This window comes from Serinus canaria, chromosome 2, assembly GCF_022539315.1.
Source record: "Serinus canaria isolate serCan28SL12 chromosome 2, serCan2020, whole genome shotgun sequence".
Classification (NCBI taxonomy): Eukaryota; Metazoa; Chordata; class Aves; order Passeriformes; family Fringillidae; genus Serinus; species Serinus canaria.
In genome coordinates, this window is record NC_066315.1 from 15,510,863 (window position 1) to 15,535,644 (window position 24,782).

A 24,782-nucleotide genomic window follows, 5' to 3' on the forward strand; every position below is an offset into this window, starting at 1 on the left:
CAGATGAAAACAGAGTCATCAATGGTCTTGTGTACTTCTACACTAACTCAACGCCCCCAGCATTCCTTTTTTTAAATCAAATTGCAGGGTTTGAGAAGGCTACTATGTACTGGAGTAGAGAGCCAAGGTTCAGTGGGTATGAATTATGAGGTTACAATACATTCATTGTTTGTTTAAATACTGTTTTTTCAAATTAGGTTTGTATGTATGAGTGTAATGTTCTCATTGACTAGAGCAATGCACAATAGACCACCCACAATTTGGGAGGGTGCCACGAGTTTGTCCCTCTGTGGGCAGACATCACTTAGATTTTCATCCCCATTCTGTCTATATATCTTCAGCCTGGCCTTACTTGTTCCTTCTAGATGAGCTGGAAGCATATGTGAATCCCATAATTTTCTGTGGTGACCTCATATACAGCAAAAAGATGATTTTAAATTGAAAGTCCTCAAAGCCTGTAGAGTTGAGACCTGTACCACTGATCCAAAATTCAGCTTTAGCATTTCCCACTCATTCAGTGTGGGAGTAAATCAAAATTTATTCCTCTGAAGTCAGAGATTTACATAACTTTAAGGCAGGGATGAGTGAGCATACCTCATCTGTCAAGGAGGAGCCACATAGCAGGTTAATTTTTTTATGATATACTGGGATCTCAGCTGCTTTGCTGTAGTTTTGTCATCGTCCCTATTACCATCCTCCTACATTCATAAAAAAGTAAGTGAGCAGGCAGCCAAATACGATGCACTGTGTGGAGGAATCGCTTCCTCTCACGTTGCATTGAGATAAAGTTACATAACTCAAAGCCACCAAGGGCACAACCCCTGGTTGTATTTCCATCTGGAACATTTGTCCTTGCCCCTTCCCCCAGCACTTGCAGGGGAGATGCTTGGACAGGTTGTTATTTATGTCGGCACAAACTGGTGGTACCAGGCACGTCTCTGTGGCAGTGAGGAAAGCTTTAGCTCCAGCACCATTGTGAAGCACGTGTATGTGATGAGATAACACACATCTGGCAGGGAGTAGCTACTGGAGCTCTGTAAATCCCTTGGCTTGTAGTTTTGTGCAGAAAAACTACCTCCAGCACAGTATATGACTGTATAGGCTTGAGTACCAAATTAAAGATTGTGCTGGTCCTCACAAAGCACGGAGCTGTGTGGTGCTGCTTTTGGATCCCCAGTCTGGCCCTCGTGCCCAATTCCCCTGAGGACACTGTTTCCTGAAGAGAGAGACAGGGAACCCTCAGGTGTCTCAGGACTTGCTTGTAAATCTCTAGGGTTTGCTTTGCTGCTTCACACCCCAGGATTCTAGCTGGGCCAAGCAGCTCAGCATCTGCCCTGGGGCTGTGTGTCCCTCCTGAGACCCTGCACGTGATGTGTGCTGCCTGCACGAGTCTTCCCCAGGAGAGCCCCCACCACAGCCCAGACAGCCCACACCCCAGCCCCATCACACATCACTGCCAGCACCTCGCTGTCCAGGACGTGCCCACCACGTTTTGGGCCTGAGCAGATGTGAATGCCACATTTCCCCCTTCTGGGACATGTGAAATGAGTGTTGAGGTCCCTGCTCCAGGTGCAGGCTGAGCATTGCATCCAACTGCTGTTTGGGACATGCAGCCTAAACCCCTGTGTCATTAACTCAAGGTTAACATATAGTTATTCTTATTCCAAATCATGAGATTACAAACATCATTAACATCCACCACCAGTGAGAAGCCTGGGAGAGACAAACCTGCTGTGGAACATCCAGCACATTCAATTCTGAGATGGGTCACTGCCAGCACAAGATCCCTTGGGATGGGTGCCGGACGAAATTCAACTCTCTCTTGCACTGCCCTACAGCTAAACTGACTTCAGTTTGCATCCCCATGGCTTTATGTGGTTAATTGGTGGGATATTTGATCTCCAGTACCAAGAATAGGAATGAAGTGTCTGATTCCAGGGCATGATATTCTGCAAATATCTATTTGAGTAGCCAGGTCTGAGTAAAAGAAAAGAAATCAAACAGAGGGATATGGAAAAATCTCTTTATGCCTATAAAAGGATCACTTCAAAACCACAGGATTTTGTATAGGAACCTTTTTCCTTAAATAGTAGAAACAGTCACTGGGTGCATTCCATCAGTGTAAAAAATGGGGGTTAGAAAAGAGCTGCTGTGTACAATAGCAGCTTCCTCTCCTTCAATCTCTTCCTTTCCTCCCCCCACCACTCATGTACCTTGTCTTCTCCCCTGAAACTGTGCTTGTAAAATCCATGAAAACAGCATACTTACTACATGGATTTATACACATAGATATTATCAAACCCATACCCATATACATACATGTATATGCTGTGTAGTTAAAGAGGAACTGCACGGAAGGATTTTTTTGCAATCTTCATAAAACACCTTTCCCACAAAGATGAACAAAACTTGGCAGTAAATCTGAGCTGGGTGTCTAAAACACCAGTTCAGGCTCCTCCTGCAGGTTCACACCTATAGCCTCCTCCTGCCACCTGCAGCCAGAGCCAGGCCAAAGAAACCCAGAGCTCTTTGGCCATGGGCCAAATCCTGCCGGGCAAAACCCCGCTGACATCACGGGGATTAGACGGGCGGCTAATCAGGACAGTGGGATTTGTGTCAATCTTTTACTTAGGATGCAATGCTGGGTCCCCCCGTGGTCAGTGGGGGTGGTCAGGGGTGTGAAGGCCCTTGGTGTCCTCGGAGTGAGCAGCTGTGGGGTGGCACTGGGCCTTGGGGTATCCTGTGTGTGCCGCTGTGGGAAGGAGCAGGAATGGGGAATGGCTCTCCCAATGGCTCTCCCAGGGCACCACTTGGAACAAGGGTCCTTCCCCTGCCCTTTCCATCTTGAGGGTCCCAGGCTAGCAGAGGATAGGAGGAGAGAGAAGATTTCTGTGACTCTGGGGTTCATTGGCCCCTTGGTCTCATAGTGGGCTGGGGAAAGGAGTCAAAACATTCCCATCTCCAAACTGGAGACAGGCTCAGTAGAGACTGAAACCTTTTTGGAGGGATTTGTGAAAAAATAGGGTGGTGTCTTTAGTACTCTAAGAAGGGTCTTGTGTTCACATTAATGTGATGAAAATTTCATGCAAAGGGTCCCCAGGGACTCAGGCTGGCTCCAGTCCATCATTCCATCCCATGCCTAGGTGAATCCTTACAGATGTCTGTATAACCTGTTCTGAAAAATCTTTAATAACAGAACGTTCACAGTCTCCTGAGACAAAGTATTTCAGTGTTTTACTACACTTACTATTAAAAACATTCCTTAAATCTGTATTAAGTCTTTCTTAACTCCCTCCCAGCCAGACCCTGTACACACCCTGACTGAAATTTTAGCATGTGGCTGATATCTACAGCAGGGACAGAGACCAGTTTATTAATTTTCTTGTTGATCAGCCCTTTATGTGCTTGAAAACATTTTTTTCTCTCTTTAGATTTCTGCTCTTCAATCAAACCCAGTTTCTTTTGCCTGCCTTCCTGAACATACCCCTGTACACCCTTTTTGAGGAATACCATCTCCTTCCATAAGAAAAATCTTTGGGTGAAGTCTCACACTAGCAAGGGGAGCTGAACTGAGGGAAGAGAGATGTCTTACAGGCTGTGTTTCTATCTGTGTAGTTTTGGGGTTTTGTTTGCAGCATTATGGCTTTATAGGCAGGCATTAGGGGCAGCCCATGGCCAATCACAGCCTGTGAGCCTTTGGGGCTGAGCAGGCAGTGCCAGCCTTTCTCAGGGACACTGGGGAAAGCTGAGCACTCATGCCCCCAAACTGCATATTTGGGGTTTTCAATCCCTATTTCCAGTTGGCATTCCAGCAAACTACAGTCAACACAACGCCAGCCATAGCTGCAACAAGCATGGTGCTACTTTTCACATTGCCTAAGCTGTCACTGAAAATGTTGGTTAGTTCTGTTGTTAGTTTTGGGATGGAGGGAGACCCCCACAGTCCCATTCTAGGCACTCAGTCAGCAGGGAAGCACTGACACTTTCACATACAACTTTTTAGTGGCTTCACCCTTCCCACAACAGTTTCACTCGAAATTCTCATTTCTGCTCATTTCTGCTGCTTGCTTGTGAAAGGGCTGACACTGTCATGGTTGCCAGAAACCAGGAGGGAAGTGAGCTGTGGTGAGAGAGCACACCCTTACTCCTGCTCCGTGTACTGATCTAGAAAACACCTCCTGAACATTTTTTAATGTGACCTGGCAGCAGCCCAGGGTAAATGGCATGTTCTTTTTCCAGTGCTTTGGCCCAAAGTGTGTTTCAGAGGCTTAAAAGAATAGTCAGTCAATTAAATGTGATAAACGAGGCCATTTGTCACCAGCATTTTCACTTTTCTTTAAAGTATAAAACGAGATAATGAGCAGGGCTTGAAGAAATCCTTTGTGGAGTTGCAAGCCAAGGTCACATGATATACAGAACGGATTTTCTGCCTCTCCCATCATGAGAATGTGATCTGACAATACTCCCCCTCATGACACAGAAATCAGAGACAATGTTAAGAGAGAGGGGGAAAAAATCACTAATGGTTGAAAAAACAGTGACATGTTGCAATGAAGATAGGAAAAGAAATGCACTTATTTAAGGGCAAATTTACCTCCACTGCAAACTTCCTGCTGTAGGTGCTGGTCAATAGGAGCCCTACCACAGAGCCAGCTGCACAGTACCTTCATCTCACAGCAAAGCCTCGAGCAGCAGCGTTACCAACACATCACCTCCTCAGCAGACAGCAGGGCAGTACCCAGGGTGGCAGAGTTGGGTGGGACAGATGGATCACCCACAGCCCCAGCAGAGGGGAAGGGACAGAGCTGAGATGGTCTCTGGGAACTGTGGGGTCCTGCAGAGTGGGAGTGAGTGAGTCCCAGGGCCTTGGGGCTCCAGGTGTGGGAGGGTGTTCCTCCTGTGATGCCCACAGGTACATCTGGCACACTGGGACACCCCACTCGGTGACAACCAGGTAAGCAATGCCACACAGCTCTGTGTGACACATAGCCCACAGAGTGGTGGCTCTTTGGCAGTGCCTGCTTTAGTGCAGGTTCGCATTTGTGGCTGGAGGCTAGAGCTGGATATGAATCCAGAGCTGGAGTGTCTCCAGCTCTCTTTTGAAAAATAACACCTTTCTTTCTGGCAATTTACCAGAATGTGCTTCCTTCTGCATGCTGTTCTTTCCTATCACGCGTGTTTAGGAATTATGAAATATTTACTCCAAGGTGTGAAACCTCTCTGCACCTGTGGGACATGAACATATTGACTGTACTGACAGCTTTTCATGCTGCCCTGTATGCCACCAGGTCAGTGTTACCTCTGCACCCTTCTTCCATCTCCCCTCCACATGCACCCACCTGTGTAAGAAATTACTCTTTTGGGTTTTTTTTTCTTTTTCTTCACCTGTTTTCTCAATCAATCATCACTTTATACTGAATATATTGAGGCAGGAGTGCCAGTAAGTATGGTTGTGCACAAACAGAAATGGATATTTGAGGATCTGAGAACCAGTGACAGTTGGTCTCTACAAGCTATGTTTTATTTATGTCTGCACTGTGCTGTGTTGGCAGCATTTGATTTAGCCCTGGGATGAAACCCCTGAGTTTTTGCAAACATGGACAGCCTCACACATGCCTCTGACATTAAATAAGTGATACACACAGTGCAAGGAAACATATATTTTAAGAATACTACCCAGATGCACCAGCAACGGAGGTGTTGAAGTATCTCAAAAGACTAAGAATTAAAATCTTGTTAGAGAAAAATGGAGGCCAGGAGGTGCCAGTCAGGTGCCAAACAAGTAAATGCCAAACACACAGCTGAGTGACTGATTCAGCACCAGGTTAGACTCAAGTCCATGAGTTTTCATCTGGTGGTGGACTGTGTGCCTGGCCTTTGGTAGGGGGCTGTGCGGACGAGTGCCCTCCCCAGCACCCCAGTGACCCAACAGCAGCAGCCTAGAGCCAGCTTCACCCAGCTGAACCTTTCCCACCTCGTAGCGGCTGCCACAGTTGGGCTCAGTAATCTCTGGGGGTCCCTTCCAACTCAGGATATTCTATGATTCTCTGATTCACATCAGTGAGGTTTGTGCCTGAGGGGATTTTTCAGATGAGGTTTCAAGAGACATGACTGGATCCTGTGCTGTATTAAACTGCTGGTAAAAGCAGTTTGTCAGTCTCTACCCCCACCAGAAACAGGCTCAGCCCCAGCTCATGAGTTGCCCTGGCTGTAGCTCGCTGAAAGGGTGGGATAATCCTGCCAGAGCCCTTGGTGGGCTGCCCGTTTCCTCTCCTTCCAACTCGCTTGCTTCCAAAACAAATTCCTGTTGCAAAAATTCAGGTCCTTTCAACTCCACATTCCTGCATATGACACAATCCCTTTGAAAAGGAGGTGAACTGGTACAACTCAGTGAACTCGAAAGGAAAAAGATCCCAAATAATTGTTGGAAATGATTGGAAACAAATCTCTCATAGAACAACATGTTTCCGAGTGTTTCCGATAGCAGCAGATAGCCGTGGTCTGTTTGAAAGGCACGGAGACTTACCATGGGCAGGCAGTGGAACTGTGGGAGTCAGTGCCAGCACCATTCCCCTTCTGACAGCCAGAGCTCCTGGGATGGCTGCCTGCAAGAAGAGGTGGCTGTGTGAAGGTGCTGCCACCATCCATTCCACCAACAGCGAGAGAAATCCCCCCTGCAATCTCCAGCTATGGCCCAAGGAACGAACCCTCAACCCCTTCTGCAGCAGAGATTTCTGGCATCCATTTAACTTGTTTGGGTTTAAAGAGGAGGACATGGAGAAGGAAGGGGATGGTCTGACTCCCACAGGTCCGAATTTACTGCTTCAGGAAGATGGTTTCTTTGCAAACTCTTTCCTCATTCTTCTTCCTGTTATCTCTACAGAAGGTTGAGCATCTTTAAAACTGCATAAGCTTCCCTTAGGGAGGCTTGTTTTCAGATCCCTTCTCAGTCCAATTTGGAGCAGGGACATCAAAGGCAAGGCAAATATGGTCCCCTGTTAACTTGGATCCGTTTGGAGCTGGTCTGGGCAGTTCCAGCCTGCCATGATATTCAGTCTTTCGAAATATTTACTTATCTGACAGACAAGAGAGTTATTTAATAAGTTATGATGTCTGCTGTTTTGTGTAAACAATTTACAGTGCCATGATTGATGCTGGATGCTGTTTGGAGAGAAGCAAGATGGACTGTATATATTGGGCTTCAGTTTGGAGAGTTCAGGCTCAGGACTGGGCAGCATTCTAATAAATAACAGTAGTTCAACACTGGGACTCTTGCTGCTTCAGTGCTCACAAAACCACACAAACAGGGCTGAATTAAACCAGAGCAGACATTGGCCGTGCAAACATCTGAGACCTTTGCAGGCGTGCCTGGTACAGTGGTCACAGTTCCTGGTTCTGCTTTTGCCCCTTGCCCAGGTTGTCCCCAACCCTGCAGCACTCACTGGGCAGAAGGAAACAGCTGGTTTTATGGGTAGGACAGCCAGAACAGATGTGGAGCACCACACTTCAAGCTTCCCCAGATCTAATGTTAAATTTGGGAAGTGAGTATCACCATGTCCAGGAGGCAGCTCCATTCCTTGCAAGAGTACAGTGAAATAAGTGGGCTTGCTTCTTTTGGCACAGCTTCAGGTCATGCTACATGGTTAATCTCCTCAGTCTTGCATTTTTCAGGGTCTTACATCAGGTTCCCAGGGGCGAGGTGAGACTCCTGCTGCAGTCCTTGGGGTCACGTTTCCAAAGTCCCTTTTCTGAGTGAATACCTTCCATTACAGGTGTGTATGATCTTGAGAAAATTGGTGAAAGGGGTATTCCCATCTCCAGTGGAGCAACACAGGAGTGTGATTGCTGGGAGTCAGGTGTGTGTGTGCAGCTCAGCTGGTTAGACACAGCTATAGGCAAGCAAGAGCCCTCGTGAGACAGCACAGAACAAGAGAGAGGGCATGGACTAACGTCAAACTGAGAGGAAGTCAGAGGCTTTCATTCAGTTCAAACTGGAAACAAGTTGTTTCAGTTCTGAACCATCAAAGTGTTTCATTTCTGGAGTTAAGCAACCTGGACATGTCTGAAACAACAGTTTCAGGACCATGCAGTTCGGTAAAATTTTCCATAATTTCACTTTCTGACCTGACTGGGGACAAAGGCATCAGATCCCCTGAAGTGGAACTGCCAGACCCAGTGTCTATGCAAGAGCTGAAGGGCAAAAGTTTGGAAGGAGAGGGGAAAAACACATCTCTAGCTACCAAGCAGCTGTTCAGATTGACTGGTCCAGGCAAAAAACCTTAAAAACCCCTTTATTCTGGAAATCCTATTTCAGACACATTCACTGTCAAAGGTTGACTCCAGGCGCTGTGAGGAAATAATGGCAGGAAACTAAAAGGAGGAAATTAACCCTAAAACTGACACAAGATGTCTGGGAGGTTGAGAGCTGGATAAAGGCTCTGTGTACCCATGGAGAGAAAAATGTGCTTCCTCTGAACAGAGACAAGTAACGAGGTATTGATTTGAAATTATTGAACTGTGGTACTTCATCCATGCTGCTGACCATGGCCTTGCCTAATGGAGAGAAAAGTACAAGGAGGTCTTTCCCATTCAGACTGGAAAAAGGAAAGGATGTCTGAGACACACATTCCACATATTGCATTCACCATGGGAGGAAAGTAATGTTCAATACCCTCCTGATGTTCAAAGCTGTTTCTGCAATCATCTTCAGCTGAGAAAAGGCTGATTGATCTCCCAGCTTCACCTCTAGTGTTAGCGCTAAAAAGGCTGTATCTTTTTATTTAGTCTGTTGAAATCTGCACTCAGAACAAGAAGGATCTCAAGCAAAATGCAGCCTGCCTCTTCCTCCCAAGGGACCATGCAAAGACACATTGCACTTAGCAAAAGAAGTGAAGGTTTTGGGGGGACCTAAGTGGCAGCAGGCTGATGGCACCACTCTTTGTCTCCTTGGAGATATGTCTTGATGTAATTAATGATAAAGAACTGGAGTAAGAATAAAAATGATTCAGATCAGCTTTGGTATTTTCCCCCAGTTCAGCTCTATGATTAAACCCACACAGAGCCTCAAATGAGGAGATGAGCTTCAATTATAGTTAAGGAACAGCATAATGAGTTATCTTCTTTGCACTTACTTTAGCTGGTGAGTAACTCAATTTCCACCCAAATTCATGTTGACTATGACTGATTTAGCCAATAACTGATTCATCAAGATGCTGAAAGAATGTGGAATTAGAAATGCAGAAGAAGGGCTGTAGCTCTTCTCCACTTCAACATTACTAATCTAGTGCAAAATTTTTAACAGATAATTTTAATGCAACCTACACTTCTGTGTAAGTCCACCTTTAACAAAAGTTTAATACAATAAAATGGCCTGCTAAATGAACAGTTTGAATCCTCTCTTTTATACATAATAAAACAATATTTTATTTGGGATAGTGAGTCCTTCTTAGATTTGCAGACTCCAGCCAAATAGGGGAGAGTATGTTGTGTGGTTTATGTATTTTCAGGGTCTTTTGCTCAGAAAATTCCCAGAACTGCAGGTTATGAAGTTATAATTTAAGTACTATTAAAAAATATAAGCAGCCTCAGCTTCCTCATGCTCCCCAGAAGTTGTGAGCTGCATAGGGTTGGCTTTGCTGTGTTTCCAGCCTCAGCCATGGTGTGTGGGTACCAGTAGGAAGAGACAGCTCTCAGAGCAGTTTTCCTGCATCCAGGAAAGGATCCTGTTCCTGGAAGTTACAGGATTTTAGGGTTCCTGGGGAAAAACCAATATGACTTCTGAAACTCTGTTCTACAACTCTGGGAGTAGCTGGAAGAATTTGAGGGCTGGGTCCATGAGTCCTGTGGAGCAGGAGCTGGCTTTCAGAGCTGCAGGATCTTCAGCCCTGGTAGAAGGAGGCACTGGCCCACAGCACTGTGCTCAGGCAGAAAACCAGTTGAATTAAATTTTTAAAATAGTGTTTGGGGTTAGTTTTGTACAGCAATTTACAAAGAACTCAAGGGATGTTATTGTTTAAATAAATATTTAAGCAAGATCCCTCTCAATTTAAACACAGTGAACTGTGTGTGAAAAGCAGCAGCATTTGATTACACATATGCAAGAGGCCAAAACAATCCATTATGAGCAAAGGTGCTGGAGGTGGATCAAACACCATTTTGTTTGATTCTGTTTCTCTGAGGGAAGTTATTGATAAGGGGGTTTCTGCCTTGTGACAACGTGTAGCAGGGGTACAAACCCTGGCAGTGCTATCCAGTCAATGTGGATTTGTGTCCGGGTAGGGGTTTCCCAAATTCACCAGTGCAAAAGGCTGAAATGGCCATCTTCCTCACCCTGTGCTAGCCTCCTTCTTTTGAAAAAGGTAAGGCCTTTTTGCCTTATCAGGAATGAGTATTTCTTTCCTGTGTATTCACTGTGTATTCACTCCCCTTCTGCACCTGACTTGCAAGACAATAGAGCACATAAGAAGTCACTTTTCCAAAGTGTCCCTGAAATTGGAGGATTCTGCAAAGGTCACGCAGCCCAAGTGACACATTTCATGGATGCATTTGAAGGCTTGGCAGATCTCCTGTATTGAGCAGGACTTGATTTATACAGGAGAACACTGTTTGGATTACCAAGATGGTCACTACAGGAGTACTCAGAAAGGGCTATGCCTTGATAGGAGACAAAATCCGTACATCCACTCAAAAGCAGATTTTTGAATGTTTCACCCTAACACACACCACTGAACAGCAGAATAAAATGAAGACATATTTATATTTGAAATGCAATTGCAGGAAAGTAGCCACCTTCTCTCAGGTCTTGGATCATTTTGATTCTCTCAAGCCACAGGATCTGAAGACCTCAATCTTACTCTACAATTACATTCAGAAACCCAAGATTCTGGCATGGATCAGGATGGAAGACTTGGCTCACAGAATCTGTGGAAACATCGGGGTATGCAAAATAGGTAAAAACTGATAATTTGGGGACAAAAATAGCATTAATTTCTGAGACAAAACAATTCAAGATTCATAGCTAATTGGAAACAAATGAGTAATAGTGTTACACAAAAGACCCCTTTTGTTCATTGAGGAGCCACAGAATTAATTGCATGTACTTTAGTTTCCAGCAGAGGCAAAGTCCCAAGGCACAGTGTTGTGATTGTGTTGAACTAGTCATGTTGCACATACTGGTTTAATTCAGACCAAAACTGTAGGAAGAGCATGGGATTCTCTGAGTGGAGTCTGAGCCTCAAGTAGGTCAAACAATTCATCAAGCAGTGAAGGTTTTGGGTGAGCACTCACGAGGTGACCTGACTCTTGCCCTGGGCTGTGTGCAGTGCGAGGAGCTGGCTGGGCCAGCTGGGGTGCCGGGTGAGAAGGCAGCAGCTCCTTTAGACCTGTGCAAGAAACCTTATGCACAGACTGGAGTGCTTCATTCATGGTGCTGCTCCCTACCTGTAATCATCTCATCAAAGTTGTAAGAGCAATATCCTCCTGGATTTATTTACTCTGTGACAGCTTCCACAAGGACACTCCCAATAAGTATCTCTGCTCCTTCAACTGTCAACTCCACTCCATGCTTATTCAGCATCGAACTTTAGGGATGTCCATTTTATACCTTGACACGTGGAGCAGAAGCCCATAAGTATCCACAAGTCCTTTTCCTTTTCTGTTTCAGTTCTCCTGCAAATCCCTGCTTAAAACTCCTGGTTGTGACATCCTTGACTACGGCAAGGCTGTTCGTGCACAGCAAGCACTGCCTGCAGCACTGACCAACAATGTCTCACAGCTTCTTAGGGCTCCTTCCCCCCTCCACAGCTGGCTGTAGGCAGCTCTGATCTCCTCACACTGTTCTCACAGCTCCTGTCCTTCTGTTCTTTGTTTCTGCACAGTCTCACAGAGCTGGGTCCTGATGTGAGCATGGGGCTCACAGGAGCTGATGAAGGTGACAAAACTTCACTGCTTGTCTCTGTGGAAGGAGGGGCTGTCCAGGTTGCTCCATAGTCTATTGTCATAAAAGAAGTGAGGAAAGCCACCTTTCCCTGCCACTGCAGCAGGAGTGGAAACAAGCAGGCTGCAGCTCCCTACCTTTCGATGTGGAAGTCACGTCACAATGAGCACTGAGGTTTTGCCATCTGTCTCCAATGTTGCATATGCATTGCATACAAAAATAGGCTGTAAGGATACTGCTATGACTGAAAAATCCACGAGGCAAGAGATGCCAGAATTAGGCCTCCTTTGTGCTATGTGTTATGGTACAATTGTTAATTAGATGAACACACAATATTTTGCCAGAGGTCTCAGCTTTATCCCATGGTACTGGAAGGACTTTTTTCACTGGAGATATTCTATAGATTTTTGTTTTTTTCCCTTAGTGTAGTCCTAGGCTTTATTTTCTTCCCAAGTTCTCCTCAATAAAAATGACTGATTTTTCCAAAACTTGGAACTACAATGACAGATTTCCCTGTACTACCTGGGTTCTTCACAAGTGTCCCTGAGCTCTAGTACTTCTGTCAAGGGTGGTGGTTCTTTAGCCATTTGAATAAAATGGAAACAGAGACAGGCATGTAAGCAAGAGCTTGACTGCACAAGGTACTGTTTTATCAGGATCTTGGTCACTCATCCCAGCTGTCCCCAGAGGGTGACCAACAGACATGGGGCTGTGCAGGAGTGTTCATCATCAGGCATGCTGGACATTCTGGAGGCAGAGATCCCACCACCTCCCATGCCAGCAGTGGACATCAGGAGCAGGGCCTTATGGCACATGCAGACAGTGGGGCACTCCACAGCCACTGGCTGCAGACTGGCACAGCACAGCCTGCAGGGAGAGTGGGACTGAAGCCAATGCTGAGGTAGCACTCATACTCTCAAAAAGGGACCAAGGATGTGGCAGCTGAGGATTCATATCCAACTCTGGTGTGCCTGTAATCTCACACCTTGATATACACCTTCCTGACCTGCTCCCAAGCCCCCTGACTCCTCATTTGTGCCACGTACTCCTCAAACTATCCCCATGGAACCCTCCAGCTTTAGCATCCGAGTACCAGGTCTTTGCTTAGCCCAGCATTGCCTGGGTCCCTGTCTGGCAGGAGGCTGTGACAGGAAAGAATCAGCGTTGTTCCCTGCCTGCCTTTCCAGGGACCATCAACTCTGCCCTGAGCAGCATTACACAAAGAGCCCATCTTCATTCTGCTCCTCAAGCTGGGATGACTCTTGGATTGCAGAGAGAGGACCTGGGTCCCTGTCATGCTGTGGGGAAGTACAAGGATCTGCAGGAACTTGGTAGCACTGACTGTTTGCACAGGAGCATTGGGGTCAGCACTGGGAGCTGCTGGGATGCTGGGCTGAGCTCACTCGTGGGAAGGAATCTCAGCAGATTTTGACTGCTCAGCCTTAGCACATCCCTAAGAAGTTGCTATTTTCTCCCTTCAAAGGCTATCACTTAGCCAAATTGGAGGAGATTTACAAAGTTAAAAAAAAAAATCACATTCCTTACACAAAGCTGCCAAATTTCAGATCTCAACTCCAGAACACAGAGGGATAAGAACTATCCAAAAAAAGGATCACCAGATTCCCCCCTCCTGTTTCTTCCTTTCTTTTTTTTCCAGTTGGACAACAATTCCTTTTTCCCTATGCTCATTCTTGGAATGGACAAAACTGACTGGACAGTTTTGGCTGAAATTTTCCAGAAAAGAACTTATCCCAAGGCAGACAATCAAGTTGGAAGAGCTCAGCCTAAACTTTTCAAGTCTGACAAGATTACAAGCAGCAGCGAAGGCGGTCCTGTAGCAGGACAGAGATGAGTAACCTTTATCACAGGAGCTGCAGCAATCCCACCTCTGACACACTCAGCATTAGAACAGCTGATGATGCTGCTCCATTCAGGTGCATCTGATCACGATTCAGATGTGTCACCAGGAAAAAAGCTTTAAGTCAGTCATCCCACTGAGCCTTCCCACACCCCTTCCTACTCAGCAGCTCTTTCCATCTAACAACTGATCACAGAGGAAAACACAGCTCCCTCGCCTCCAGTGTTTGTGAGCCGTGTATGTGAGCTTCTTGGATAGAGGGAGCTGATGCTAAAATGGGATTGCTCTCTGAACTAATGTATTCAAAATTAATAAAAGAAATAAAACAACACACTCCTCTGGCATGTTCCCATGCATATTTTCCATAAAAGTTAATTTTTCCACAAGAACAACTTGTGAGTTTGTGGGGGTTTTGCACTGAATCTTGATACAGAGCTTAGAATTCTTGGCACTGCTTAGGACGTTAAAATGACATCAGCTCCACTTTCTATATTGGAATTTTATAGTTCCTGCCTGACCGCATTTCTTTGTTTTGCACATGTTCTCTCTCTCTGAGCTGCCTCTCTACCACGGTGTGCTCAGAGAATCAGGAAAAGCGGTGTGCTTGTATTCCTTGTAGCCCTGCTTGTCCCTCCCTGAGCCGGGCACCCGAGTGATAAAGCTGCATTTCTCCCCCAGGACAAAGCAGCACTGTTGGCTCAAGGGACAAGGGCACCTTTTCCAGTCAAAAAGCTTCCCCACAGCGCGGCAGCTCTGTGCTTAGAGGACCTGGCATGTCCCCTCTTTCCTCTGGCTGGGCAGGAGGGGAGAGCATGCTGCCATGGGGAGTGACATGGCTGTGGGACAGTGGGGACCGGGATGGCCAGTGACTGCGCACAGGACAATGGGAAACCAGTCCTTCTTGCTCATGGAAGAGAAAAAGGAGTGGGAAGCAGAGGAAGGGGAAAGTGAGCATCTCTGTGTGCAAAACAAGGCTTTCTCTTGTACTGGAAAGGTAGCACCTGGAGAAGCATTTGTTCGGTTTACCCCGATGGAAGGAGAGAGTGCCCCCAAAACACAACCACACTGTCCCGTGCCTTGGGGCAGGGAGGGGCAGCACTATTTTAAATTAAACAAAAATGTGAGTAACGGTGTTTCCATATTCCCCCCAGCAGTGCCACCCTCTGCCTTTGAACATCAGGAGAACTGATGAGGTACTCAGGATGCCCTGTGAAAAGCAGCACAGGGCTGGGAGAGTTAACAGACCCTGGCACTGGGAGTACAGTTCCATGGGCATTAGCACAGACATCACGCTTGTTTCCTGGATTTCAAATAAAATAAGGATTCAAGGAAAGATGATGCTTTTCTACATCCCCTGTGACTTGGAAAGCAGTAAGAGGAAAGAAAAGCAGATAATGATCTGGCACGCCGCATCCAAACATTCCTGAAAGCACGGTTCCGCCGTTCCTGTGCGAGTCACGCTGGAGCAGCATTAGCATGTACTCAGTAAACAGACTCAGTGCCATCCTCCAGCACAGCCTCAGCCTCCCAAACGGGATTACAGCAGCTGGACAAGCCCAGGAGGGACTATACCTGGCAGTTAGCAAAATGCCAGTTCTGCTGTAGCCTGGCTAGATGACAGTAGTACCCAGGTCTGCAATTTCCTACAGGCTCAGCTTCTCTGATGTGTGATGGAGAATCACTGCTCCTTGCTTCTCTGTGCAAGATTTATCATTTCATCCTTCCACTGTCGTGTGGAAATAGCCAAAACACCAGACTAACATTTCAAGATTGTGAAGCCATTTGCCAAACACTCCTTGCTCTATAACAGCAACATTTTTACAATTGCTTTTGCAACAGCCCTTTTGCAATCATGTTTATAAGCTCCTTTACAAGCGCATGCAACCGTATACAGAATGCAGAAAATCTTTACCTTGCTTGCCCAGAGGAGAGAGCCTGGCTTCCTCTCATGGATCAAAAGTAGGATGAAAAACAAACCCGAGAGAGACCCGTGAACAGACTCATCTGCTGAGAGTTGTTTAAATCCCAAGCCTGCTCCTGCTCGCAGCTCTAAGTTTGTGCTCTGAATAGAGGCTGTGTTATTTTAACCACAGGATTTCTAGTCATGGGGGAGGAGAGATGGATTAGGTACGTTTGCAATCTAATGCTTCACATTTACCTCAACTGAAACGAACTACTTTTAGCCTGATGTAAATAAGTACAGCTAAGATATAGATTTCAAGAGTCCACTAACCAATTATGCTTAAACTAACATGCTAAATAACTGTGGAAAATTCCAGAGGAATAAGATAACATACTTTTGTGTTCTTTCCTAAATAAAAGGCATGTGTGGAATTTCATGCTAGATACTATGACAAGTGAGGGGCAGCAGATGAACTCCACAAACTAACCTATGCAAGGTGTTGTACCGCATAAAACAATATTCCTAACACCTGTTAGCATGGATTTCAGCAGGCATCCCAGAAATTTGCATTTTCGTGGCTTGTAAAAAGTACAGATACGAGGGATTTGATTCTAATATTTCAAAAGAGCACATAAAGCTCTCTAAGTTAATAATGCATGATTTTAAAAGGTCACGAGGTCTGTAGTTCTGTGGGAGCACAAACATTAACCCACTGAACTAGTGCCACCTCCAACAGGGATGTAAGCTGGATACCCTCCTGCCCTCATGGATTGCTGCAGAGAGTGTTAAATGCAGCCAAAATATTGTGCCTAGGACAATTATTTGTGGTTTTGTTGTATAACCCAGCTCAAACTCTGCCTTCCTTTCCTGGTTTATGGTACTTTAGTGTCACAGCTGATGTGATTGCAAAGCTTGACTACAGTCCAGGCTTCCATGGCCACTGCCCAGGCTCACATGGTCACCTCAGAGCTGATGGAAAAGAGATTTCCTCACTTTCTGAGATGTATAGCTTGTAAATAAAACATTCTTAAACTTTGGGATGAACTGAGAAAAACAAATTGAATGCAAAGCTAGTGGACAAATTCCAATTTGTCTTTGACAGCAGAGGCCTCAGGAACACAAGTTTAATTCCATTTTGGATAAAACCTGGTTCTATAAATAACCTTATCTTACACTTACATAACTCTCTTCATCCCGGGTGCTTTGCAGATGTAATCATCCTTTCTGAAAAAGGCGGGCAGACCTCCCAGCCTGGCCCGCAGCACTGGGAGGATGGGGAGGGCTGGGGCCGTGCTGTGCAGGAGTCAGGCAGCAGAGCACCCAGCAGCAGCCTGGCTGGCTCCTGTCCCCCAGCAGCCCAGCTCGTGGCTGCTGGTTGGAATCATGGGGACTCACCCAGAAGCAGCTGAGAGAGCTTTCTGTGCAGGTCTGGTGTCTGTAACAGCCAGCAGAGGCTCAGAGCCCGGCACCCAGCTCAGCCTGCAGGCTCCCCAAGGGACTGAGGCATCTCCAGAGATGCCAGCCTGCTTCTCAGAGCTTAGCCTGAGCTCTCTGAGCTTTCCCTGATGCATGGCTCACCCTGGCTCTCCTGAGCCTGGGTTTTGTGGGCAAATTGGTAACCAGCTGTGGTTTAGCCCCAGCCAACAACTGAGTACTAAGTTCTCACTCGCTGCCCCCAGCCTCCCCAGTGGGATGGGGAGAAGAATCTGAAAAGGGCAAAATCTGTGAGTTAAGGCCAATCTAATAACTGAAACAAATTTTTCTTTTAAAAAAATAGTAATAATAGGGAAAATGCCCAATACAATTGTTCACCATCTGCTGGTGATGGACCCCAGCCAGCCAGCTCTCTGCACTGTATAGACTGAGCGTGACATCCTGTGGTCTGGAACATCCCTTTGGCCAGTTTGGGTCAGCTGTCCCAGCCCTGGCTCCCCAGCTTCTCATGCATGAGAAACTGAAAAGTCCTTGACTGAGTGCAAGCACTGCCCAGCAACTACTAACATCAGTGTGTTATCAACATTATTCTCATACTAAATCCAAAACATGGCACTGTACCCTCCATTAGGAAGAAAACAAATTCTATCCTAGCTGAAACCAGAGCAGATCCCAAGTATCTGTGCCACAGGCAGAGATGTGCACCTGAGCTAGACACAAAATGTCCCCAAACCTGCCATCAGCTTACCTCTGCATCATGAGCCAACTTCTCCTTCCACCCCCCGAGCAGCTCACTCCATCCAGGGTGGCTTTCCTTGGCTGTAATTGTCATAACATCAATTCCACTGATGTTTTCCAGCTACAGGCTCCACCTCACCCTTACATGGGACCCCACAAGGAAATCAGGCATGAGAAATGCTCCCAGGGCAGGGGCAGGGAGGAAGCTCCAGCAGGAAGAGCCCAGCTCTGTCAGTTTGCAGATACTGCTATGTCAGGGACCAGACCACTGCACCACAATGCTGCAATCTGCCACAGAGGACTTCTCTTCTGGTCCCTGCTGCACCTGGATGGGGGATTTTGCGTGTACAAAGAAAGTTTCTGTGCTGCAGATGGGCATATCTTTCATTTTCGTTTAGCTGTTTCAATAGGAAACAGCAGGAGGAAGAGAGGCCAGCAGACTTTGCTCTGCAGGTTGACCTGAAAAGAGTCCATTTTTCCAGAGAAACTAAAACCACAAAACTGGGAGGAGGGAAAGCAAAAATAATTTTGAATTAAGTGAAAGCTTTTGATCCCAAGGCATGGTTTGGTATTTCTAGCTTATCTCTTAGGTCAGGCTGTGCTCAATTTACAAAGAAACAGCACTTTAAAAACAAACATAGAAGAAATTTAGAATTTTATTTCTGAGATGTCAAGGCAAGACATTTCAGCATTCCACATAACTCCTGTTCCTTTGGGGTGTGGACAAAAGTACTAACAGAGGGATGGGTTTAGTGTTTCCTTTGTTCTCCTAGACAAGTCAATAAGCTGAACACAAATTCACCACCAGTTCCTTCCAGTTCACATTATTTTGCAAAACAACCCCAATATTTCAGTCTGAAACCTTTGCCAAGGTCAGACTCTGACACAGCATCCAGCATTTGGAAGCCAAACACCTACTTATTGATGACATTTTTTATTTTGCCCCTGTGCCTTGAGGCAGCTCAGACCTGCTCCCTGCCTGAGGAACCCTGCGGCAGTACAGACCACAAACACACTGCCTCCAAAACAAAGGCAGCTGTGCAGTTCCCTCTCTCTTCATTGTGGTTCCAAGCTGGAATGGCTGTTTCCCAGGCATAAACAAGTCATTCCTGGCCTGTGAGGGGAGGGTTCCCTTTCAGCAGCCTCGTGCAGTGCTGGATATCTCTGTAATCACTGGCTGAGGTCTGGAAGCTGCAGTGCTCACCTGCCTCCCATTAAAGCCTGCAGAATAAAACACATCCCTGTGCAGGGATTGGGTTTGGCACTCCAGTCAGCATTTGTATGAATTGGGCAACAAACAAAAGGAAATGTGAAGCACAATAAACTGCACAATAAACTGTACAATGAAGTACAATCTTGCAGAATCAAGAGCTCCTACACTGCCCACTCCTTCTGAGATAATGGGATGAAGACTTTGTAATGGACATTGTCAATGGGAAATTACATGTTAAAGGAACTTGAGTAGTTGCTCATTTATTTTGCATGTTTTCTCCCTTTTTATATAAAGAAAGCTGGAAGTAAAAAGTTCCTATTTATTTTGAATTGGGAACATCTTCTAGAAATGATATTGCCAATCCACACTGTTAAAAGATCTTCCATTAGGATTCACACAAAACTTTGTGTTTGATCTAGAAAATGTATTATTTTGGGGAGAGGAGCCCATTGGGAATGGTAACAGACCACAATTTGCACACTTCTGCTCTACAGTTTCGACATCTGGTACTTCTGTTGTGAAAGAAAGCAAATATTTTCTTTAGTCAAAGTGCTCCATGGACTGAGGCCCTGAACCAGCACTTCACCATATCAAGCACAATAAGACACAAAACTGTGATAGGTATCAAAACTAAAACTAAAAAAGAAAACCACCTAAAAAAAAAAACCAAACAGGGGAAATAAGTGAATTTAAGTTCATGCATCTGAATTATTTTCTTTCCAGATTGCAGTGCTTCCTTCTGTCCTGTTCTATTTCTAAAATTACAGCAGTCATGACCATCAGTGAACATAAAACACCAAATGACAGGACAAGCTAAAATCAAACAAATTTACAGTTAATTGCAGGTCAATCCAGGCAATTCTACCAAAGAACTTCCCCTCAAATGAGGTGTGTGCACCTTTGTTACAAGCCCAAGGGAAAAGGGGTGGGTCCCCGGTCCTGTTGACTGCAGAGCTCTGGCAGCCAGTGATCCTACGTGGGCTTTGCTTCCCCTTTCCAAACCCAGCAGGTCTCCCCCCTAGCATGAGGAAGCTGCTCCCAGCCCATCAAGAAGGATCTCCCAGTTGATGGCATTCAGACTCTGACCCTCATTCAGGCTTGTGTGGGAGACAGTTCATGGCACAGAGCCCCAGGCACCCACAGGGACGTGGCAGGTCCAGGGTACTGGGACAGGGGGGCAACCCCCAGCCTGGCCCCAGGAGGTCCAGGTGTGCTGAGGAAGGGCAGGGACATGCTGATGGCCCTGCAGGCTTTGCTGTGGCTCTGGCATGATGAACAACTTCAAATCCATCTCCTTCTGGAATGAATACCTGTGGAGGAAGGTTTAAGTTTCACATCTTAGCCCTGCTTCAACAATCAACTTCATTTCACAGGGCAGAAACCTCTGAAGCTGTGTTGAGTATGGGAGTCCTGGACAAACCCTGAAGTCTGTCATAAACCACCTGCAATGGTGCAGGCTCTGCTCACCCAGGGGCTGGGTCACAGGGAACTGCAGGACTCTGCAAAGGAGCAAAGGATTAAATGACTCCAGGACAGACCTGCCACTGGCCATGGACCCATCAGTGACAATGGGTGCTGCCTCTGGGATAACATTGTTTAAGAAGGGGAAAAACTGCCCTGAATAAAAGAGGAGAAGGGAGTGAGAGAGTACGTGAGAGGAACAACCCTGCAGACACCAGGGGCAGTGAAGAAGGAGGAGGAGGAGGAGGAGGAGGTGCTGCAGGCACTGGAGCAGGTTCTCCTGCAGCCTGTGGTGCAGACCATGGTGAGGCAGCTGTGTCCCCACAGCTCCACTCTGGGGCCCAGCTGGGGAACCCCACACTGTGGTCCAGCTGCAGGATGTCAGGTTGGAGTCCCTGGTTTAGCTGGTGCATTCAATGAGACAGAATTGAAATGAGCATTCAATGAGACAAATAACAAATCCTTATTCAAATGGAGCTGTCTGGGCACATTGTGGAGAAAACAGGGAAAACGCAGGCTGAAAGGAAAGGAACACAGGGTTTCAGAAGTCCTGAAAATAGAGGCTAATGAGGAAAACAGCAGAGCTCTCTTCTAAACTTAAGAAAACACTGGTATTCAGTGAAAGGTGTGATGGTTCTTGTTAGGTAATAACAGTGGTTTTCTGGTTTCTCTCACACCCCTCTGCCAGGCCCCAGGACCATGGACTGCAACATGAGCCATGTTAATTGGAAGGTGCCATCCCACAGCCAATGTCTGGTGGTCATTTTGGTTTTTCACTCTGTGCCATGAAAGCAAATTGCAAAACCAGCCACCTGGAAGGAGTGGGTCTGGCCCCATGGCTGCTCCTGGGGGAAAAGGAGTAATTGCTGTTCATGGCAGCAAGAGTGGGTCTGACAGAAATTGCAGTCCTGTGCCGTGGCCTCAGTGGCTCCTTGGCTATTTTCATGTGACAGCTCTTGACAATTTCAGCAAGGCAGGGTGTGTTCATGTGGCAAGGAGGGGAAAAGTCTCTTTTTAGTGTGCCCAGAACTGCAGCCTTGCCTTCAGCTACTCACCTGCAATTACTTCTGTCACAACTAGCCAAGCAGCTGTCCAGGATGCAGTGTGAAAGCCTGTCTGAAGGAAATGCTGAGCCAGAGATATTTCTGAATAAAAAGGCAGAAAGTGTGGCACCAGCCCAGTGCTCAAGCTTTGTGTTTGTTTTCCACAAGAGAAGTTACGTGATATTACAAGACTTGAGGTAAGATGCTTCACTGACCTGCTCACAGGCATTCTCCAAGCCTTCATCTCACCTAGCAGCCCCAAGGAATTTGCTCAAAAATTATGAAATGTGCCTGCTAAAACTGTTCCAAACCCCGAAGCCCTTTGCACTGTCCAGGGTGGGGAGGGTGGTGTGGGGCTGTCTTACCTCATTGCAGCCATATCAGCCCTGACAACATTTCCTCTTAGAGAGAATCATGGATTGGTTTGGGTTGGAAGGGGCCTTAAAAACCATCTAGTCCCAAAGCCCTTGCAGTGGGCAGGGACACCATCACCAGCCCAGGTTGCTCAGAGCCCCATCCAATCTGCTCACAGAGCCCATCCCAGGAAACATCAAAAGGCCACAAAGGTTCTGCACGATCTGCTTTGAGCTGCCTTTTTTTTTCTTTCCTGTTGTTATAAAGCAAGACAGCTAAGCCAGAGCTAAATCCTGTCCTTCCCAAACAAGTAAGAGGCCTGAATAATGTACTTTGTTTCAGACATGAGGATTTGATCCCCAGATGTATCACAGACTCCCTGCACCTTTTGGCAAATCACCTTTGATGGATTTTCACACACTCGGCACTAAAGCCAAGTTGTTACAGTAACTATATGAGGCAAGATCCCCAAAAGATCTCATTTCCCCTTGTCCAGAGTCCTTTGGATAAATTAGCCCATTATTTTACTTACTAATGGAAGCTCAGCTCCTCTGAAAACCTGCCTGCACTTGGCAGCCCCAAGTTCTTAGGAAATTTTATCCCCACACCTCTTTGTCTCCATTCCCATCTGAATATTGAAATAAACCATCTTTCCTTGCAGCCCTTGGTCTGGCTTTTCTGTTCCAGCCACAAAGGCAGGTGGTGAGACCCCTAACCTGTCTTCCATGGCAGGCACAAACCTCTGGCACACATCTGCCTGCCCGGGTTACACAAATACACTCTGCTGGCAACAGGAATTGAGCTTGAAAAAGTAAACTGCTCAGAGGGAGGACACTGGAAAGGGAAATAAAACATCCTATTAGATTCCTCTTTGGTGCACTTTAAACAGTTTTCTCTTGTAAGATCCTCAGTGTTTGGGAACTATTTCTGCTTTCTACACTTGGAGGATTTGAAGGCACATTTTTTTGCAAAAGACAGGTTAAATCTCCTTTGGGTTTTTAATAATAAAGATGACTAAGGATGAGCATGCTTTCTCTAGGGTAAGCATCAGAAGGAGTTCCCAGGAAGTAGAGAGAAACTGCAGCTAAGTTCAGAGCAAATGGAACTTTCCAATTTTATGGCCATAGCAGGCCTTTTTTTTTTTCTTTTGCCTGAAACTCAGGTTAACATTGGATTTCTCAAGTGCTGGAACTGTGAGCTGTAGAAACTTACTCACAAACTAAGGTACAAGAGTCATTGTACTCAAATGATGCACTGCCCCTAGCAGACCAAAACTCATTCCTTCCTGTTTGCATCCTAGAAAACCAAGCCTCACGCTGTGGCTGTGCACTGACTGGCTATGCACAACTGTTTAGAGGCAAAGGAGAAAAACAGGGCAAAGAACTTTTTGGCAAAGTTCTGATAATCAGACTCAGATGTGCACTAAGACCAAAAAGCTCATAGTAACCGTTCCCAACAAAAGCTACAAGAAAACAAAGTAAAATTAAGGAGAATAATGCAGGGGCTGGCAGATGAGTTCCTAACTCCATCCTTCAGAGACACAACTTGCAGGCCTGACAAGATGGTATTTTTGAAATCTTGAGGGCATTGTAGAAAGTTTTAAGTGCTGGTAGCTTCTTCCAAAGCCAGGGCATTTGGCACTTTATGGTCCAAACCCTGCTCTGAGGCTGTGCTGTGGATGTGCTGGCACTGCCTGCCACAGAGCTCATCACAAGGCAGCTGCTGATGGAATCATGGTCAGCCCTGTGTCATGGCCTGCTCTGCTTTCACCTGCCCTGCTGCAAGTCAGGAAACTCACAGAAGGCCACCAGTCTTAGTCTGGGCACTCACGCTTCATACTGGTCCTTCATGGAGAAAGCATCCCAAAAAGATTGACAACTGCATCCATGTTCCATGGATGATGGAGCTGCACTCCTGTGCTTGGCCCCTCACTGCCACTGCAATCCCAGTTTTCAGTGCCAAATTACCATGCCAGACATGCTCAGGGAGGATCCTGCACAAGGACAGTGATGCAGTGACATTTCCCATCACATATGAAGTGTCTCTGAAGACAGAAGTGTGAGCATTTACCTGAGCAACACCAAGGTGCAAATCTCTTAGTGTGGCATGTTACCCCTTGGTATGGATGCTCCTGAGTTTGAAGCTGGGTGTTTTAGACTGTAAAGTAACAATCCATGTGGATTTCATTCCTTACCATCCCCTTTGCAGTGCAGTTCAGCTCTCTACAAAACAGCCCAGTCAGGCTGTTCTGAGCTGTATGCAGGGAGTAGCCTGGATACAAAGTCTTTTGCTTTTAGCAAATCTCTTTAAATCAGTTTAAGACAGGAGCAGTTTGAAGCTTTTACCCTCTGAGAACTACTTGGCAGCACAAGTGAGATGAATTAGGCCAGGCTCCAGAAGATGTGACATTGTCACAGCAGGGTCAGCAGCAGCCTTAGCCAGCATCCTGATCCCTGTTTGAAGATGGGGTGAAGAAACCACTGCACCCTGTCCTCAGCCACAAGAGGAGATGGGTGAGATACCACAGGCACTTTCTGCTCAGAGCACCACTGGCTCTGTGGGCACAAAGCCAGGCTGCTGCTCCCCACTGCTGCTTGCTGTCTCCCCTGCCCAGATGGGAGGGAGCCCTAGTCCAAGGATGTCCAAGGAGAAGAAGGCAAGGTAGTGTGCTGCCAAAATTCAGGCCCACACAACATTTTCCATTATTGTTCAGATTTGTCTCCTTGGTCTCATTATTTTTTTTTTCTTTTCCATTTTGTTTGTCTTCCTTTGAAGGAGTATTTGTTATGAATTTGTTATGAATTCTCAGAAGCAAAGCAGTTAACCATTGATGATTCCCATGC

General features: G+C 46.3%; 1 protein-coding gene across 1 annotated transcript in view; it reads right to left on the reverse strand.

Annotated features, from left to right (window-relative positions):
* Window positions 1–15,821, reverse strand: part of JCAD (junctional cadherin 5 associated) — a 63,310-nt gene extending 47,489 nt beyond the window's left edge. Inside the window, exon 1 of the mRNA XM_030229937.2 lies at window positions 15,706–15,821. The gene's annotated coding sequence lies outside the window, so the exon portion shown is untranslated. The remainder of the gene's footprint in view (window positions 1–15,705) is intronic.
* Window positions 15,822–24,782: the final 8,961 nt, after the last annotated feature.